This window comes from Grus americana, chromosome 6 (assembly GCF_028858705.1).
Source record: "Grus americana isolate bGruAme1 chromosome 6, bGruAme1.mat, whole genome shotgun sequence".
NCBI lineage: Eukaryota > Metazoa > Chordata > Aves > Gruiformes > Gruidae > Grus > Grus americana.
The window spans coordinates 37,224,490-37,244,275 of NC_072857.1; the positions used below are offsets into that span (position 1 = coordinate 37,224,490).

General features: G+C 43.9%; 1 protein-coding gene across 41 annotated transcripts in view; it reads left to right on the forward strand.

The window, feature by feature from the left end:
- The first annotated feature begins 377 nt into the window (after positions 1-377).
- MAP2 (microtubule associated protein 2) overlaps positions 378-19,786 on the forward strand; it is a 226,813-nt gene continuing 207,404 nt past the window's right edge. For 36 of the 41 annotated variants that reach the window (XM_054829439.1, XM_054829433.1, XM_054829432.1 and 33 more), the window contains exon 1: positions 1,103-1,254. The gene's annotated coding sequence lies outside the window, so the exon portion shown is untranslated. Of the gene's footprint in view, positions 495-659; positions 722-1,102; positions 1,255-19,786 lie in introns of those variants that run through there. The other 5 variants (XM_054829437.1, XM_054829431.1, XM_054829451.1 and 2 more) reach the window with 3 other exon arrangements.

Sequence of the window (19,786 nt, forward strand, 5' to 3'; positions counted from 1 at the left end):
AGAGTGGTGCAGCAAAATGAAACAAAACTGAAATTGGCATTTAGAGCTTTTGCACTGCAGTATGGGTTATGCTTAATGTGGATTCTGGGCACCCAAATATAAAGAAGAAAAGCAATATTTATCTTTACTGGATCAAAACACAGTACTTGTTTCAAAAACATTTATTAGGCTAATACATACCCGACATACTCAGAATTGCTGGTTAAGATTCTGACAGACTGGCTTTTGCACATTCAATTTTAACCAACCCATTAGACCGATTTGTTTAGGAAATAGAAAAGGTGAGAGACTACCACTTTACTCTTTCATCTCCAGCAAAAGGAACCGAAACAAAGTGATTCTGACTAGGAAGGGTGAGATGAGCCGATGCTGTAGCTCCACCACAGCCGTGGCATCGCATGAGGGATGACTTTGCCCTTGCCTGCTTTACGGAATACAGAAACAGTAATTGATGTCCTGAGGGGCTGAGGAGGAAAGTTCAGCCTGAGAAGCTGGTAAGTGACAAAGTAACCGGATATCTTTTATCGCTGGATTCTAGGAAATAGCTGGAGAGCTTGGCCCTACAAGAGCAGTCTGTAAGTTAGCAGCAGTGTCGTTTCGGAGGTGCTGTAAAAGTGGGTTTTTAACCTATCTCACCATTATTCATTCTCTTTCTCCAGAGGAAAAGGAGAAACCGGACTGAGCCGAGACTTGCATCGTTGGAAGATCCAAATGAAATCAGGTGAGGGACTTCGGGGATGCTTTTCTACGACCGTGGGGACAATCGACCACGGGCGGAGCCGGGCAGGGGGACACCGGTTCGGCTGAGGGCTGGGTACAGGGCGGGGGCCGGGCCCGGCTGTCACGGCGCACCTCGGCGCCGGTGCGCGACCGTCTCCCTGTAAACCCCGAACAGCTCCCCGCCGGCCGGCACTGCGCGCCCCGCGGCTCTCGGGGACGGCAGCGCGCCCCGCACAGGCACCGGGGCAGCCCGGGGGCCCCCTCCGCAATGCAGGGGCCGCTGCGGGCGGCGGGCAGGGCGCGGGGCGGGGCGGCAGCCCGGGGACCCTGCGGGAGCGGCGCCGGGGCCGGGGCGGGGCCGGGGGCGGAGGAGGGAGGCGGGTCCCGGGGGCTCGCGGCGCGCAGGCGGCCGCGTCCCGGCGACAGCGCCGAGAGCGGCGGGGCGGGCTGAGGCGGGCACGGCGGCGGCGCGCCCTCTCTCTGCCCCTCGGCGCGGCAGCGCGTCCCGGTGTCGGCGGCCGCCGCGGCGCTCAGGTAAGGACCCTCCCGAGCCCCCTCGCCGCCGCCCCGCTGCGGGCGGGCATTGCCGGCCGGGGGTGCCCGTCGGACGAAGAGGAGAAGGAAGGACGTAAACCGCCGTTGGCGGCGGGTGAGGGGTCGGAGGGGCGCGCGGGGCCGGCGCCTCTGGGAGGGGTGCCCGCGCGCTGCCGTCTCGCGGCCGCCGGGAGCCGTTGGGGGCCTCGGGCCCGCGCGTGCCCCCTCAGCCGGGCGCGGTCGCTGACTGAAGGCGGAGTCGGGGCGAAGTTTGAGCGGGTCGCCCCTGCGGACATCCCGGAGCCGTGGTCCGAGGTAGAGGGAGGGGGCGGCTCCCCGGTAACGCCTGTCTTCGTAGGGGCAGTCGGCTTTTGCCAACTGCCTTCAAGGGTTTTGAGCATCTCTAGCCTGTAAAACCCCTTAAGGGATGTAACCTTCTGTCCTCTCCTGCCCCCACCCCTAAGCTCCTCTAAAGGGATCTGTAAGGCTGAACAAAGAACGTTGTGCGAGACAAGGGGGTGCGATGGTTGTGAGCGCTTTTAATTTGCATCGGGGAGGGGAAAAAACTAATAAAATCATGCCCGGTATTGAATGGATCAGCCGTGGAGAGGAAACAACTCTGCACGGGGAGGCTGGTAACCGCAGTGAGGCGATGGAGAACAAAGCCTTTTTATGTAAGAGAAAATTATGCAAAATGTGCCTCACTTGAAGTGCTGCAGGTACAAGCCGTGAGCATATGCAGCTCTGCGGTGCCATAATGTTGCGCCGAATGTGACCTACCAAATAAAGACTGCTTGCCTCAATTTGTTGCGTATATGTCTGAGACACTAATTACGACCTGCCATTTGAATACAATGTGCTTTATGAAACACTTTTGGGAAAGAAGGGGGTGTGCCGCACGCCGGGAGAGTTGCTTTCTGTATGTAAGATACTGACATCATTTATTTCCCCGTGCTAAGCAGGAACTTTCAGGTTTCCTCTGAATAAAGATATTCACCGATCATTGGTGGGTTTTCATGTAGGCTTCTTCCTGATATGAAATAGCAGGTTTTCACATATAAGTGGTCATCAACGTAAAATCATGCGTAGAATGGGATATATTTGTATGTATTTTGTAAGTCTTGCTTACTGTAGTTCTCTAGCATCCCTTTTCATAATTTGTCATGTCTTTGTGCTTGTGTCAATAAATCTTTCTCCATCCTTTCTCTCAAAAATCATTTGCTGTCCAGCATTTGCACTGCTTACAGCTCAGAAAACCTGTCCCTTTTGTTTTCGGAAGGGTTCTTCCTTGCAAGATTGAAGCATATATCCTTTCTGTTTCTTCCCATTTTCTCCCTCAACCTTTGTTTTCACCCTGTGAAAGAACCTGTTTCTTTTCACCTGTGCTGGTTTAGACTTGCAGGGATGTCTAGACTCATCTCATATCCAATACACCCAAGTAGAGGCTCAGCTGCAGAATGTATTTATTTTCTGTAGCTTCTCTCGCTTCCCTCCCGACTGGATGACGTGATCACAGCATCTCAGCCCTTGCTGGGAACAGAGAGAGAGAGAATGTGCTGAGAGCCCATTACCTAGTGAAGTTACCCCTGCCGTTACTTCATAGATCACTAAGAAGTGATTCACCAACAATGAGAGAATGGGCACCTTCCCTGCATGTGCTAAAATCTCTCATCATTTAGCACAGAGACGGTCCAGTTAAGTTTGTGGCTGGGTGTATATTTCTGCTGCTAAGGTTCTGAGTGTGATGTGTAAAATGGAGCCCAAACTCACCCTTGTAGCACCTGGGTCTAGGAACCACTGAATTCCCCACTGCGTATTTAATTTCACCCATTTGCAAAACACTGATGATGCACTCAGCAGTGAGCAAGACCCCAGTCTTAATGTGGTACCAGCCTTCTGGAGCTCAGACATTTACAGGTGAGCTAAACTAACTCTCTGAAAATAACGCCAGTGGCTTAGTACGGAAATGAAACACGCAGGTGAGCCCTGGTGCAGCGGGGCTCTGGGAAGGGGTGATTTCAGCAGTGAGGTGTGGTGGCATAAGTTCAGTCTTCTCATCTTTTACCCAAGGGACAGGATTTGGTTAATGGAACTTTACAATTTGTTGTACCCATATTGCGCATTGCCTGTGGGTGTTTGAGAGAAGCCAAAGAGCTGTCATCGTGAGAATAAAAAGTTGCTATTCTTCTGTGGAGAATTTTAGCACACTTTGAGCATGGAGGGCAGTTCATTGTGCTTATAATGCAGTTTGTTACATAAAGTGGCATTTGCACCCTGGATTTAGAGATCTGATGTAATTGTTACGGTATGTTATGTTGGTACCCACTTAGCTGTGCTCTTTAAATGTGTTCTGACAATAAAGAAGAGTCATCATTTAATGACCCCGAGGTACTGTGCCTGGGCATGAGTGATCTGATCGTAGTAGAACCAAAATAAATTGCTGCAGTCTGGGTTAAGAATTCCCTTGTTGCTAGATGTTTTTTCCAGAAGCATACCTTCCATTTCAGCCTGTGTCATGCTGCTTTCTGTATGAGTTACTGTTTGCTAAATGATATACCTGGATCCATGAGAGGAAACATTTGCTATGTGTGCTGACACCAGAGCGGGCTGTGGCCCCATGGTTATTTAATGGTTGTCTGAGCCCTGGGAATTGCTAGAAATACCTGAACACAGAAATGGGTGGGTGAGGCCCATTGCCGACTCTGCTGGACTATTTCAACTATCACTCCCAAATGTGGTGTGTCATACACATGTGTTGGAGACAGGTTTGTTTTTTTAAAGGGGTGAGAAGAGGGAGAAGTCAAAAAAGAATTGAGGTTGTGAGGACTTTATGATGATGGCTTTCAGAAAGTTACCTCTTTATTAGTGCAAGTTCTACAAAGTCACAAGGTACTAACAGAAATTGTAATGCCGCTGCAGAAATCTGATCTGCCATGATGGGACAAATGACAATTAGCTTAAGAAAGGGGGGGGGGAGCAAAAAAAAAAGCAAGCTCTGATAGTAGTGCTTCTCTATAAATGGTGGGTCAGTCCAAAGGCCTGAGTTCCTTACAAATCTTTGCCTATAGCACAGGCAGTGACTGTAGCGAGAACTGATCTGGTATAACCTCTGGCTCACAGCAAAAGAGAAAAAAATGCACCCCTTGGCTTTATTGGGGTTCCCCAAAGAGGCACTCCTGCCCGCAGGACATTTGTTGCTGAATTGAAGCCTTACCTAGAAAGGGATCTGGGAGTGTTGCAGTTAACATGCACATGAATAAGTAACAGCCAGAAAATTGGAAAGGTGTAATATCCTGGGGTCGTAGGGGTAGGTGACTTTCCAAGGTCCCTTCTAAACTGAATTATCTGATGATCTGGATATCTTCTTTGTGTGCTACCGTAAAGTCCATGTGTGTACTTGATGAAGAAATAAAATTTCTGCTGAGAGGCAGAATTGTTCCCTAAGACTCAAAGATGCTTGTTTTGGACCATTTGGATTTATTCAGTTGTTTAAACACATGCTTAATTGCCCTTGAAAGTGAGCCTTAAGCATGCTTAAAAGTTAAACATGTTTTTAACTGAAAAGGGAATGTTTTTGCTGAAAAGGGAAAGAGGTATGTGGGCTCAGTGGTGGAAGACCCTTGATGATGTTTGGTGGTACTCAGTACCTTGAGACAAAGCATGGAAATGAACAATGTTCCATGAAATCACTACGTTGCTTATCCCTCCCCAAACACACATGTACACACTAAGGCAGAGTATGGGTGGGTCTTGACATATTTAGGGCTGGTGCTTTTTCTTCTGTTCTTTTCGCTTCATGTACAGGTGTGCTTATAAGCAGCAGTTCTGTAGTGCATCTGCGCTAATGAAAAACAGCATGAGACTGATTTCCATAGGGTGGAGCTGATTTAGAGGATTGGTGCTGGAAACAGAGGTGGTTTCTTAAGCCATCTGCCTCAGTAGAGGAAAAAGCTTTTATTTCATGGGTGGCTTTAATCACCCATTATGCTAATAAAATATAGGAAGGTGTTTTAGAAGGAGATGTGATATGACAATTGTAATTGCTTTCTAGGTATTGGAGGGAAAGGACTGATGTATCCATGGGGTTAATGTGGATTGTTCTGGCCACATGGGTGGACTGTGCTAGCTGTTAAGAAGATTTGAGGTCTTGATCGACCCATTTTACTTTAACACTAATTGTTTGCTGCTGTATTAAGGAGAAAAGATGAGCTAATGCTGTTGCTCCTTATGGTTTTATACTTACTGCTGTTTTTCCTTACAGCAGTCTCACAGATGAAACTGATCTTTGTTCTTTTGTCTTGATTGGAGAGGTGGGGGGAGCCTGTCACAATCACTCAAAATGGTAACGAGGCAGCAGTCTCAGAGTGTTGGTGTTTGTACTCAGTATCTAGCATCTTTGTTAGTGTGCTAGTTTGAAAGCAATAACGGTGAAAAGGTGAGGCTTGGGCGACCTCAGTAATACAGAGATTTATCAAATCTCTTTGTTTCCTGTAATCTGCGAGACAGGTTAGTGCTGGTTGATAGTCTTGACCAATATTACAATACGCCGCGTGTTGTTTTTCTAACTTTCTGTGGTGTAATAAGTATTTGCTTATTTTAGCATGTGGTATCCATCTTCCAGATAAAACGTGTATGTTCATATAGTACAAGGGAGACAATGGCCCTATTACAAGCAAGAGTGTTAAGTGGAGAAAATCAATATAACTGTGTTGAATTCATTGATTCTGCACCTGACTTGCACCATCTGGAAAAAGACAATGCCCCTTTCAGCTCTGTTTTCTCATTATTGAAAATCTGGGGTACTTTTCCCCTTCAGAGAAGTAATCAGTTTATACCTGTGAACTCTTAAGTTATGGATTTGTAGGTAGAATTTAGCCCCTCTGGCAAATTCTGCTCCTTGATATACAATTGGCACTCATGGGTACAGGGATCTGAGGAATATTCCTTGTCTCGTGTTGGTCAAGCCCCTGGCAAGAAGTAGGAAGAGTTCTGTTAGTACTTCTACTAGCTGTAATGCGGTTAGATCGCAGTAGCTTCCAGTGAGTTGAGTCTATGAAAACTTACTTTTCTGTTTGTGAAACTTGTCATTTAGTCCCCTGAGGGAGATTTAAATTCAATTTCAATAGCAGTTTGCAAAATTAGCTGTATTTAAAGTGTATGTAACCTCTGGATAAACAACATTAAAAAAAACAAATACCCAAACCAAAAGAAAACCACCAGTCCAATCATGTCAGCTAATTTGGCAGCATTTAATTATAAGACCTATTGATTCAATTAAGCCTATGTTTTCACTTTATTTTCTAGAGAGAATGATAGGGGCTGGTTTCTGGTTTAAATCTAGGAGCTATCAGTTCTATTTTGAGGAATGTACGTTGTCTGTTAGAAGGGCTGCCTCACCATACAAAACCTGCCACTTTCCTTCAGGTTCTGATCTTGGATGAACAAGGCTAGAAAATATCTCAAAATGAGAACATAGGGTAGGAATATTATAAAGGTTCTGAACTGAGTTATGGTTATGCTTTTGAAAACTCCAGCCTTGGTCCAAATTTGATCCAGAGATGGATGGTAGAAAGTGCTGTTGATCTTCAAAAGTGACCTAGGTGCTTCACTGCTGAGCCAGAAACGCAGATCTGCTGGCTGTGAGTGCAGATCTGCCTCCTTCTCTTCATAGCTCAACCACTGTGCTGTCCAGGCTGTGCCCAGAGAAACCCTGGCTGTGTTTGAGGTAAAGTCTCCTCTCTCTCTCTCTCTCTCTCTCTCTCTCTCTCTCTCTCTTTCTCTCTTTTTTGTTCTCCTTATTTTCTGTAGAAGGTATCTCTATAACTTGTTAAGCCAGTGCAGGCAACTGCAAGGTGCCAGACCTTAAGTGCAGGGACCCCCTTAACCTCTGGGAAAGCTCACAGACTGAAGGGGACTGCGAGGAAAGCCTCTCTTCTGTGTTTGCTGTGAAATGGGCTGAAATTGTGCATTCAAAATCCTTTGACTTCAAGGAGGGTTTAGGACTGGATCTGAATTCTAATGTTTTGGGGCTTGCTTTAGGTAACCAGCTCTTTCTGTGCCAAGTTATTCTGTTTTCTGCAGCAGCCTTTCTGTGACGGCTGGGTCTGAGCGGAAAGACCTGATCCCCTCATGGGGAATTTATCTGGACTCTGGACCCGAGGCTGTACACTGCAATGCAATGACGCCCAATGCCGACATCTAACACTTGCTACTGTTAATGTGATTCCACTGTCCCCTGGCCGATTGTGGGACAAAGAGACCCCACAGCCTTTTAAAGCCCCTGTCCCATTCTTGCAGCTGCTTCCACATGACCTGCTAAGGTACGCTTGGGCACCCATTCCTGTTCTGGCCATGTGGTATCACTTGGAAAGCAGAGCTGCTACCTTTGTTTGAGCTACTGTGCCTATGGCTCGATGAACAGCAGCTGTATGTTCACATGCACAGTGCCTCTCACTGACAAATTCCTGTTTGCTGGTGCCTGACGTGCTTTTCAGGTGTCTCAAGCTGCTGTTTGGTGGTTGTGTTGCAGGGCGTGGCAGGCAGGCTGCTGCTCCTGTTTGCAGCAAGACCGTGTTCACGCGGTTAGGCGTTTGTCTGCTTCCCTTGAGTCATGCTGAAATCCATACTAGCTTTTATTTCCCTCAGCAGTTAGAAAATGTTCAAGAAGGCTGAGGAAAAAAATCCCAGGGCTCAAAAAAGAGAGATACAGGGGTGGAGTTGAATGATTTGGAAAGGAAAAGAAGAATAGAGCTTGCTCAAGGGGTGGTCTGGGTGTTCAGTCATTCATATTCCATCCTGCTTGTTGACCTGTAGCTTAGGGTGGGAGGGAATCAGACTGAAGCCAGGTGTGCCAGCCCTAAGATGCTTCCTGATCTGCAGAGCTACCCTACCTTCCCTCAGTGCTCCTCTGCACCTGTATTAGAAAATATGTGGTGCAGGGAGAAAGCCACAAAAATAGGAGGGAGGTTTCTGAATTAGGAGAGTCAGCTCCTCCAGGTTGGTATCAGAGTTGTTCTTGATTTGCACTGATTTGGTCAGGGCAGAGTTTGGCCCTAAGGATGCTCTTCACAGGCTGTCAGCATGCTCAGAACACCCCTGGGAGTTAGTGTCTGTGCTGCTAGGAGTCCAGAGCAGACCTGGCATTTAGGGTTGGGGCTAAGTGTGCCTGGAAGGAAAGTGGCAAGTTAGTTTTTTGTCCCCATCTTTTCTAACATGATTGATTTGATGTCCCATAAAGAAAATCTCCCCCAAGAAAATGATGAAGAAACCCATGAATCAGGAGGAAGGAGACTGTATATACTGAAGTAGTAAAGGGAAAGTTGACAAACATATGTGAGAGAGTAATTAAAAACAAACAAACCTCTGTGTGTGTGTGTGGGAACAGTTAATAACGTGATTCATTCCAAAGAGCAAGGGATCGAGTGTGGTAAATAAGAGCTTTCATTCCATGTTGTTCTGCAAAATTAAGCTTTTCGGTGTGTAGAGAGCTGGTTGTGCTTCTGAATAAGACTTAGCAAAATAGTGAATGTAAGCATTTCATATTAGCCAGTGCTGTCTGTTACAGCATATAATAAATTTATGTCTAAGACTTTAAATAAAAGACATTTTGTAATATGAAAAATTAATATCTATTTTATATTCCCCATAGTTTGCCAAAATTAGCAGCATTGATTTACACATAATACTTACAATCCTTTTGGTTGGATCATTTTAAATGGCATGCTACTAGTATTGCGTAAAACACTGTCAGTATTTTGAATGCAGGATTAAAAATACTCTTAAACATGACTTTCAATATGAATAGTGGAGAACTCTTTTTGTGGAATGCATTTGGAAAAAAAAGTGTAGTCAAATTGCATTCACTTAGAATGACCTCTGGTACAAACCTGTTTCTATGGTCAAAAAAACCCCTGAATTCAGTTAGGCTGGGTTCCCCCCCTGCCTTTGCATGTTTTGGCCCACTTTACACTTGCAGCATCACTGTTAGCAATAAGTGGAATTAATAATATGTTGCAAAGCTTTAATTGATAATTACAGGCACTCGAAGTTAGAAACACCTTTTCTCATTTTACCATATTTATGATATTGATTCTTCAGATGCCTGAATGGTTGTGTGTTTGTTTAGATGGTAAAGCTGGTATCAGGATGCCAGCACTGACCTGCCTTGTTACCTGTAATTACCAACAGGCACAGAGTCAATGAAGCCTTTCCCATCGGCCGTCTCACAGCCCTTGAGTCTATTTAGAGACTGACTTTTGGGTGAGTGCTGACTTGTGCAGGTGCTGGCAGTATTGTGGGGGTTTGCTGTTCTTTGGTTCATTTGGACTAAGCTGTCTTTGAAGCCCTTATCGCAACCTCAGGCTTTGAGACACTGACAGTAAGTCAAGTAGTATCTGCTGAAACAATGCCTCATGCCTTGCTTTGAAATCTCTTTATGAACTTGATTCTACTTATTGTCTTACAGCACAAATGAATATGTAAACTGCTGTTTATAAGAGAGTAGCCCTCGATTGTAACTAATTTTTTCTTTGCAAAGATGCTGACAATAGCAGAGTTTAATTGGTGGAAGGTGTGTACCTTCCTGAGGCAGCAGATAAAAATGCTACTGATTGTTTTCAGGCAGATACTCCTTTTTTTTGGGTGAGGTTATGAATTTTCCATTTTCTTTCAGTGATGGGGACAGAGCAACATGGTGATGGTGAAAGCTGTACTTAAAGTAACTTGTTTACACTTTGAAATAAGTGGTTTAGGAATTTTTTTTTTTTTACAGCCTATTACAAGCAGGAGGAGGGAATAAGTACTTGAAAAAAAATATTGGGCAAACCTAATGTTTTCCGTACTTTAGGACATGAAGCTATGTTTACTACTAGGATGAGAAAGAACTATTTCCTTGAAGACATGGTATTGCAGAGTTGGCGTTGTGGGTTATTCCTCTGAAATACCTCTGTGGTCAGCACTAGGTGATTTGTTTTGCCCTTACTGCCCTGCCATTTTAAGGTGAATTTCAGTTCTGAGGTTTCAGTCACTTGGAAGATCTGAGTTATTCTTTGTTTTTAATTCATTTTATATACTGATAGAAGTAGTAATTTTTTTCTGAAGAGGGTGAAATTTTCTTCTGCATTTTAAGTTATTGCAAGGTCAGCCCCAGTGTCTTTGCTTGTTGCAGTATGCAGTGGAGTTAAGTGATCTTTCAGTGTCCTGGGATGGGCAAGGGAATGAATATTTTAGATGTAGTGTGGTTTTGTGTTTTCTCTGGTAATGTTTTGGTGGCTTTCTCTCACTTGCCTAAGGGAGCGGTAAGGTAAGTGAAAAATCAGTATTCCTCCAGTGGGGGAGTGATCTCTGCATGCATTAAAATGGCAAAAAGAGAGGTCAGAGGCATGTGTTGTGTTTTTATTTGAAAAACTAGCTGTGGAGACTTGTTTCAGCTGTAGCTGGTAGGTTTATTTTCAGAGTTGACCTAGCAGTAGGAATAGAATTTGCCTGTCCAGGATTTCTAGAGACTGAACGACAAAGAAGCAGCTGTCTCCCTGTGTTCCCCTCTTTTCCCCATCCAAACATGACATAAACATAACTTTCTTTTGCATTCTGTGCCCCTCATGCCTTTGCAGTTGGAAAGTCTGGTGTATTTATTGTTTGCTCTACTGCCCTTACCTGCAGGCAAGGCATGATCTAAATTGAAGCCTAATCCTCCTAGATTAGTAAACAAGCCCTGCCCCATGCCTGTGTCACTAAGCAGATGAGTAGCTCTTTGAAGAATGTTTTGAGGCTTGTGAAAATAATTTCTAGCAGAAACTTTCCTTTTAAAAGATATTAAAATATGCAAATAGTCAAATGAGCAAGCAAATGTGCCTCAAGAATAAAGGTGCTCTGTCTCTAATCACTCGTTAATATTTCCCTTTCCATGATGGATTTACTTCGCAGCTGAACTTGAAAATACTTCACAACTGGTAGTGGTACTGGACAGTTTCCCCTTCTGCTGTAGCTCTGGCTGCATTTAAGTGTTTCTCTCTCTCCATTTGTTGCTTTTCAGTTTAATCACTCATTTTGCGTTGAGACGTAGCTCTGGGCAGAGCTCCACATAAATAAGAAACCCACTATATAGATGAAACCATGGAAGAAGAACTTGTGATATTCTCCTGCTGGACCTCGTTTTGAAATGGGGGGTTGCTCCTCTTCTGAGGAGCTTACAGGAGTCTTGCTTGGATCGTGGGCTATAGACAGTGTGTGCTAGCTGGTGGGGCCCTGGGCTAGTGGTGAGAACCTCTGGCATGTTCATCACAGGTATGCCATTGGTTTGGGGTTTAGCTTGTCCTGTTTACTCAGGTCCTGATCCACGGTAGAACTGGAGAAGCTCTTCTTGGCTTGGAAATTATTCCTGTGGGGATTTTATGGGGCAAATTTCAGCCTTGTCTTTGCAAAAATCATCCTCTTTGTATCCACCAATAACTGATGAGGGCCTGACATCCCTGCAGGCAGTGAGGCCTAGCGGACCTACAGACCGCACCAAGGCCTGCGGGCTGCTGGAGCTGCCTGTGAGCAGTGGTTCTGTTGGGTACTGTGTTTATGCCCAGGCCTGGGAACGCAGGTTTTTGGCTGCTGGGGCAGAGCAGACATTTCTGCCCTGTGTGCTGAGCAGCAGCAGTTGCTATTTCTTATCCTACTAATTCCCAAGGCCAGCAGGAGCTTCAAGCCTGACTCTCTGAAGCTCCCCAGCACAGAGTCCTTTTCTGTACACTGGAAGGAGTCACAAGGCCTTTTCTCTTTGCTGTAGCAAAAAACCAAAAATCAGTTTTCCCTACCCTGTTTGAGAAATACTGAGACAATTTTGCTATGCGTGCTGACTCTGGTACTTGTATACAACCAATCTGAAACCATTCCCGAGAACAAGGCAAGTGCCCAAGTGAATGTTTGCTGGGTTTTGCCTGAAATGTGAGATGCTTTATCCAAACTAAATCTTAGCTCGATAGTGGGAACCAGGAGAAGCCTTCCAGTTTGGTAGTCTGGGATGCGGTCTCTTGGCAGCCAAGGCTTATCTCAGCTGGTGCTCTGGAGGTCCTGTGCCTGTTTGCTCCCACGGTGCCTGGTCCTTGCCTGACCCTGTGGGAAACCAGCTCGAGAAGTTGAGCTGGGGCAACGCTAGTACTGTGCAAAAATGACTTACTTTCTACCAGTCTAGATCTCTAAAATGCTTCAGAGCACTGGTGAAGGTGAGGGGCAGAAATGTGTATCTGAAAGCTGGAAGCCCTTTACCTGTCTGAAAGACAGGGATTTTAAGGAAGTTAATGCTCCGTTTTGAAAATAAGGATCACAGAATCTAAAGTCCCTGAACAAGTTGCTCCCTAAAAGACATCAGATTACACTGGTCGTGAATCTTCCCTAGTACTTTTTAAATCACCTGCTTTTTATATGAATGGCCCTGTTCTAAAAGACCTGCTCTCTTCCTTTTTAAGATTTTTATTTTTTTTGATTGTGAGTGAAGGACACAAGACATAGGATTACAGTGAAATGTTGCACTTGGCTCCTTTCCTATTAACAGTCAGAAATACACTTGGCGCAGTCTTTTGCTGTAGTCATAGGGAGATATGTATAGTAATAAACAGCCCTTCTAGGCTTTCTGCTGCAGGTTCTGAATGTTGCTGTGCTGCAGCTGACTTGCTTGCAATAAAGCCCTTGCCTGTGTCTTTAATGAAGGACTGTCCTGAGGTAGAAATTGCCTGCCTTGGAATTAGAGGAGAAGGCATGTGTGTTGTAAGGAAAAGCTAAGCCAGGAAACACCTGGTAACCAGATGGCCCCTAGCATGCTGCATCATACCCACACCTTCATTAAGGATTACTGTGGCTGTCTCTGGGTAATAGATTTAGAGGTTTGGGGTCACAAAGAATTAGAAAATTGTAGCCAGTTGCAATTAAACATGTTATTTTTAGAGAGCAAAGAACTGAGCTGAAAGCTGAATTAGAGCTACTTGAAATGTTAGGGCTCAGATGCTATGGGTGCTATTTTCTAGGTGACCAACAAAAGAGCCCATGCACTTCAGTCACAGCACAAAGCAGCCCAGGGTGGTGGCAGGTGGGCTGGAGACAGCAGAGCTGTGAGCAATGGCAGTAATGTGGAACCGGTATTCTACTTCCTGAGGGCAGCTGGCATTATGTACTTCCCTCTGAATATTTCTGTGTGCTAAGATAAGGGTTGCTCAGACCATTAGTAGGATAGGACTGTGTGGTTTGTGCTGTGATTTATATAAGCCTGACTCAGTATCTTACACTAATGTTTTACCTGTATTTAATGTTGTTTTATATTTCCCCTTCAGTGTGCCTGCAATCCAGAAAGGGCAAACTTGAAGGTTTTTAAATTGTCGAGTGAATTGTGATAATATCAGCAGAGAAATAGAGATTTGGGAAGAACTGTGCTAGCACACAAACCCTTTCTGTGCTGGTGACCAGTCAGCAGCAGCAGTTGGTGGCATGTGGTAGGTCAGTAATTCAGGCTGGCCCTGTGGGGAGAGGGGGGGCACAGAAGTGAGCATTAGGAAACTGCTCTCCCTCCTACATCCCCTGCACTCATCTGCCCACTGCAGCAGGTAAAAGGGGCATGGCAGTACTGAGATGCGTGGGTAGGTTTTGGCTGTCTTCCTGCACTGGAAGATGCCTCTTATTGAGGGAGTTGTTTCTGTGAATTGGCAGCTCTTGTCTCCCAGCTCTTGCGGAATCCATCTTGCACTGCTAGCCTGCTCACTGCCTTGATTTGAAAGGTCTTTAGGTATGTTATGGGAGTAATAGGTGAAGAAGAAACTTTGCTAGTCCAGGGGCTGTGTAAACTCTGATTGCCTTTCTTAGAAATGCTTTGGAGCATCCATAGGAAGCTTGAAGAGGTTGTTCATTACTTCTGATGTCGTGACGTTGATGGACTAATCAGAGCATTGTTGGCTTTTATCCTGTATATTCTTTGAGCAGCTTCTTTGCAGACAGTATATCTCTTGTCACTTTCATATTAAAATGTTGATAAGCACAAGGTGAAAATGCTTATTACTGAAATATCTATTTAATTACTTGTTAGTGTTGATATCAAAGCCTATTGTGAATTTCATGCAGTGAGTTTGAGGAATCCACCTCAAAAAAACTAGTTTTAGGTATCACTTCAGTTTTTAAGGCTGCTACCTGTGGGGTCGGTTCTGTAGCTGAGATCCTTGTTAAAGACGAGCTAACTTGCATTATGCAATGGAAGTGTTTGTATTTTATTAAAGTCAAGCCAATGACACCCTACCACATGATACGGGGCAGCCACATGAATATGGAACAGCTCTTGTCTTGAAAGGGTGGATCAAGTTGTTCAGTAAGTCTTTTCATTTTCTAATCTCTCTGAATCTGAAAGGCTATATGGTATTTCTTATTTTACCCTCAGGAGAGGAAAAATTAATCTTCTCAGTTCTTGAAAGCTACTGCCCCAGGTTAGGCAGTCCTCACATTAACAGTTTGTTACCCAGAGAGGCTAGAATATCCTTTTGTTGTGCATTGATGGTGTCTTCAACCAGTGCAAAACCCCACAGCAGCAACTTGGAAAGAAAAGCAGGGGAAACATGTCTGAAGGATTTACTGTGCTGCTGTTGGTTTTCCCCCGAGAGGAGCCCAGCTGTCTTGAAGCTGAAATTAAAATGTAAATCCTAAAATAGGCATAATTAGGGTACTTCCTTTAGACAATGTCTGGTGCAGGCAGCTTCAGTTTGCTGGGGTATGCAGTTTTCTTCAGTGAAGAAGTGTTTGAGCGGTGAATGAGGGCGGGAACTATTAGCAATTGCACACTCTGGTGGTGCTCTCCAGCTTGGGGAAGCTTTGACAAACAACAAAGCATGTGTTCTTTTCTCCCTACCGTCCTGCTGCTACAGTTTGTAAACTTGATAAAGACTTGTACTTCTGAATGTACAGAATTACTGCTCCAGTAATACATTAGTACTAAACTGAGCAGAAGATGCTGGTATGGATCCTGTCGTAATTTTGTGCAGCATTTTGCAGAGTCAGGATGGAGAGCTCCTGGGGTGCCTTGTCTTATGGGGGACTGCCGTGGGCCTGCTAAAAACTAAAGACCTCTGTGAATTGAGCTGTGAGGTGGCTTGCCTTTGGTCGGAATCTTTATTTTGGCTCTGCTGGAGTTTGGGTTAGTCCTTGAAAGAAGCATATTTTGCAGAAATATTGAAAGCAGAAAACCAGGCACAATAAACTCATTTTTGTCAGGGAGTCTGAGTTAGTTGTAACACTGTGTGGAACTTGCTGGAGGCCTGAGTGTGTATGAAGCAGTAGGGAGGATTGGAGCTAAGTTTCGGTTGGAATGGGCCTGGAGAAGCAGGCTGGGACTTGTTCCTAGCTGGCAACTGAGTGGCTGTGGTGGTTGTTGTTCTTCTATATTAGGGGTTTGGCACCTGCTTTCACACTAAATCAGCTGTTGAGAATGTTGCATGTCTATGTAAAGGTGCTTAGACCTGTGTGTGTCCGTCTGACAACTTTGGCCTGTTTGCCTGATAGGTGTTTAGCTTCTTTTCCTCTCTCTCCCCTGCCCCCCCGCCCTCCCCCCCCCCCCCGAAGACTTGTGATGTAATTAGGGGATGTTAATGACAGAATAGTCAAGACTTCAAACTTATACCCACTTAATAGTGGTAGTTAATGTTTATAATATTACTTTGTCTATGGAATGCCGTGAAGTACTTTGCCTTCTTGATGTAAATGTGATGTGTACATATGTTCATGATCTAAAGAGATCTTAAATGGTCTTGAGTTTTATTGCTAAGGCTAGCTCACAGTTTCAAACCAGAAAAAGACCCCTTCAGCCTGGCTTTTTAACAGTATTACTAAGCGGTGCTGAGTTTGATTTAAACGTGGTCCTGTACATTGATGTTTAATTTTGATGGCTCTGAAACATGAATAATGTTAGAATAGTGCTTTAAAATAGTGGTTTTTTTCACATTGTCTCTCTTAACACATTAAAACTCCCAAGCTAGTGAGGCAGAAAACAGAGCAGATGAACTACTAAAAAACCTGTAGTTCAATTTTGGTTTTGCCATTTGGATTTTTATGGTGACAACTGGTGAAACTGTGCTGTTTGTCAGATGGAAAAGGACATATTTATAAAATGTCATTTGAGATACTGGAAAATGCCTGGCTGGGCTAATACTGTCACTTATTCTAAGCAAATAGCTTTGATACTGGAGTCATATAATCCTACTTTAAATCCTCTATTTGTCAATCTTGAGCTATGACTCAGCATTCTTTTCCCCCTGTCATTTGGGGAAGAGAGTGGAATAGAGGTGACTTTCCACAAGAGCCTAATCCTGAATCTGACAGAATTTTATAGAGAATTACTGCATTTCTGTGAAAGTTTTAAATCAACTCCTGCCCTTTACTAGAGAATTATCCTTGTTTCATAATGCCATCTGTTAGTTACCAAAAATTCTTCAGGAAGAATATTTTTTTTCCAAAGGGCTGAGGATATCAGATTTTCTTATAGAACTGAGTTGCATCCCAGTGAAGTTCCCCAAGGCTTTTCCATACTGATCAGCGTAGGTGCCTTTTATTAACTTTCAGTAAATGTTCCATTGTATATCCTTACTCTTAAAAATATTTATGCATGTGCCTATGTATGTGTGCACATATATATATAACTCCACTGAGCTGAATGGAACTTCTTATACAAATACTACTGGCATCTAATACTCGGACGGTGTGAAATAGAAATAGTGTCAACAATAGGGCCACTAATGTTAATAGATGAGAGTTGTCACCTGGACAGTTTCCAAGTGAAATATGTTTTACCTGCAATCAGTGCCACTTCATTCAGTTTTGTACCGATGCACATGAATGACTGTAAGTCCTTCTGCATACTTCATTCGCATGCTAGAGCAACAGCTCCTCTACATATAGAAAGACTTTAAATAGGAAGCTTTTGTTATGACAGTAATGACTTCTGCAATAAGAATAATGTAATACTGTACCACAGGAAATAAATTGATTTAAAGAACGTCTTTGGATAGTCTGTCAAATACGGTGTGTAATAATGTATATATAATCTCTGTCTATTCAGTGGAAAATTCTAAATATGAAGAATGACAGAATAAACTGTGCATGCGCATTGAAATAAGAACATTTATCTTGTAACTATCTTTATAATCAACTGACAAGAAAAGAGCTATTAATCTTATTCATTTCCTGTTTTGCCCTACTTGCCATGCTGACGCCTGCACAACTTATACAGTGTATATTGATAAGTATGCCCCTTATTTCTCTTCCCTCAGTGGCTTGGTGGCATTTTTGGTTGTACAAATTGTAACTGGACCTTAAATGGAAGGAATAGGTTTTGTTTGTTGCTCTGTGAGAGGGAAGGTTCTGTGAGCTGTTTCTCATTGCAGTGGGAGAAATTATGCAGTTGTAAGCTGATTGTTGAGAGGCTGACGTTAGCTTCAGTTGTGAGTCTCGGCTTCTTGACTGACAGGTTTATTGTCCTTAAGGAAGGTAGCTGTCATGGAGGACTTTACCAGGGGCCCTGGGTAGCAGATCAGGCCTGGAATTTCAGTATGAATTCAACAGGAGAGCAGGAATAAAGGATAGAAAAGAGATGATATGTGATCTAGATCCTGTTTGATTTCAATGAAAAGAACCATGTATTATTAATTAGCCTCTTCCATTGAAAGAATTTGAGAAGGCATATTGTATGTTGTGGGAGAACCCATAATCATCACTAATACAATCTTTGACTCCTACTGAGATATTCCGTACTTCAAAGAATTAAAGGATGTTCTATTTTCAGTTGGTAAAGTTAGTACAGCACCCATTTTATAACAAGCCTATAGCTTTCGTTTATTCTCTACAGAGCATGTGGGAAGGACAATAATAACTTGGATGAGATTGATAGTGATTTGCAGATCTTTTTTCTTTGCTTTTATTCATTACATCTATTAGAAATAGTAAATTTGCCATAATTTTCTAGACTGCCCTATAAATGAGCAGCATATAGACAGTGCTAAAGATTGTGGCTTAATTGCTGATGTATGGGGATCTGTGAAGGGATTCCTTGGAGACCGAGGGCAATGTGTAACAAAATCAGTGGCCTGTCAGCTCTAAAACATCTTTCTTCAAAGGGAGAAAGTGCAGATCCTTCAGTGTCCCTTGCCAATTATTGCGTGTAACTTGCATTGTGACTTTTGGGGAGGAGGAGGGAGGCTTCTAACCTGTTTGGGCCATGAACACAAACAGGCAAATTCATGTAAAAATGTAAGTATGTGCATATGCATGCACAGAGGTAAGCATTCGTGTTTCTTTTCTGTTTTCCACTGAAGTAGCAGGGAGAGAGATTGGTTTGTGCTGGGTCAGAATATAACTACATAATTTCAAAGGTAACTGATATTTCTGTTTGCTCTTTCTTTATATGGTATTCTACGAACTTGATAATAGAACAATTGATCCCAGACTGTAATCTCTGGAAATCATTTTATGAGTGTTATAGAGTTATTTTTCCAGTAAAATACCTAGCAGGCCTTATAAACCTTGATGTGTCAATGAAAAGTCACCTGCTTAAATGCCACTGAGCAGGATGTACTCTTTAGGTATAAGTGAAATCTGTGCCTGAATTACTTGTTGGCCATTAGTTAATTTCTATTTATTGTATCCGAGCTTAATTTTGGCATTTTCCAGTCAGGGCCAAAATCTGGTTTTGGGTGTATTTTCCAGTTGTGATTGAGGACCTAGTCCTCTAGCCACAACCAGGTATCTGTGGCATTAATGCATGCATGTGAGGTCCCAGCCTCTTCATTAGGGATAAAGAGGAGCCTGCTTGTAGGCTACGTTGCAGGATTAGCACCTAAAGTGTGATTATTCCCTTTGCTGCCCTTCAAACATACCCTGCTGTGGCACTGCCCTTAGGCGTTTCAAGCCTTTAGGACAAAATTCATCCTTTGCTCAGAACAGCCTATGTTAGGAGAGAATCTGTGCATATAAATTTGAAATTGTAGGTGTATTAACAAAAAGGCGGGTTTCAATCTGCCCTTGCAGATTTGGCTGGCGTTATGGTGCAATAAGCTGAGGGATGCTCCTAAATGTGTAGGGAGAACCATGTTGATGCCAAGGGATCCAGAGAGGAAAGGCATGCTTGAACTGAGCTTTTTGTCTGTGTTCCCGCTCCCCTGCTCCTGGACTCCTGTGTTACTTCCTAGGTAGGAGTTTGTGTTTGGCTCTTTGGTTGAACTGACAGTTGCCAGTGAATGCTCATGGAAATGGCAGCCACCTCCTCTGCTTTAACTAGTGTGGGCAGGTAGGAGAGTACTGTCTTCTGGGGGAAATGGCACTTCACAATTCCTCTGTCCTGCAAGGATCTCTGGGTGGTTTTGTTATTTCCTTCATAGTTTTGAGCTCAAAAATATTCCTTTTGGTCTAGGTTCTTAAAGCCCTAACACTTTTTCCAGCTGCACTGCTGATAGCACCACGTACTGCCCAGGTAACCATACAGACCTCCCGATTTCTAAACGTTCATCAGTTCATATCATAAACGTTA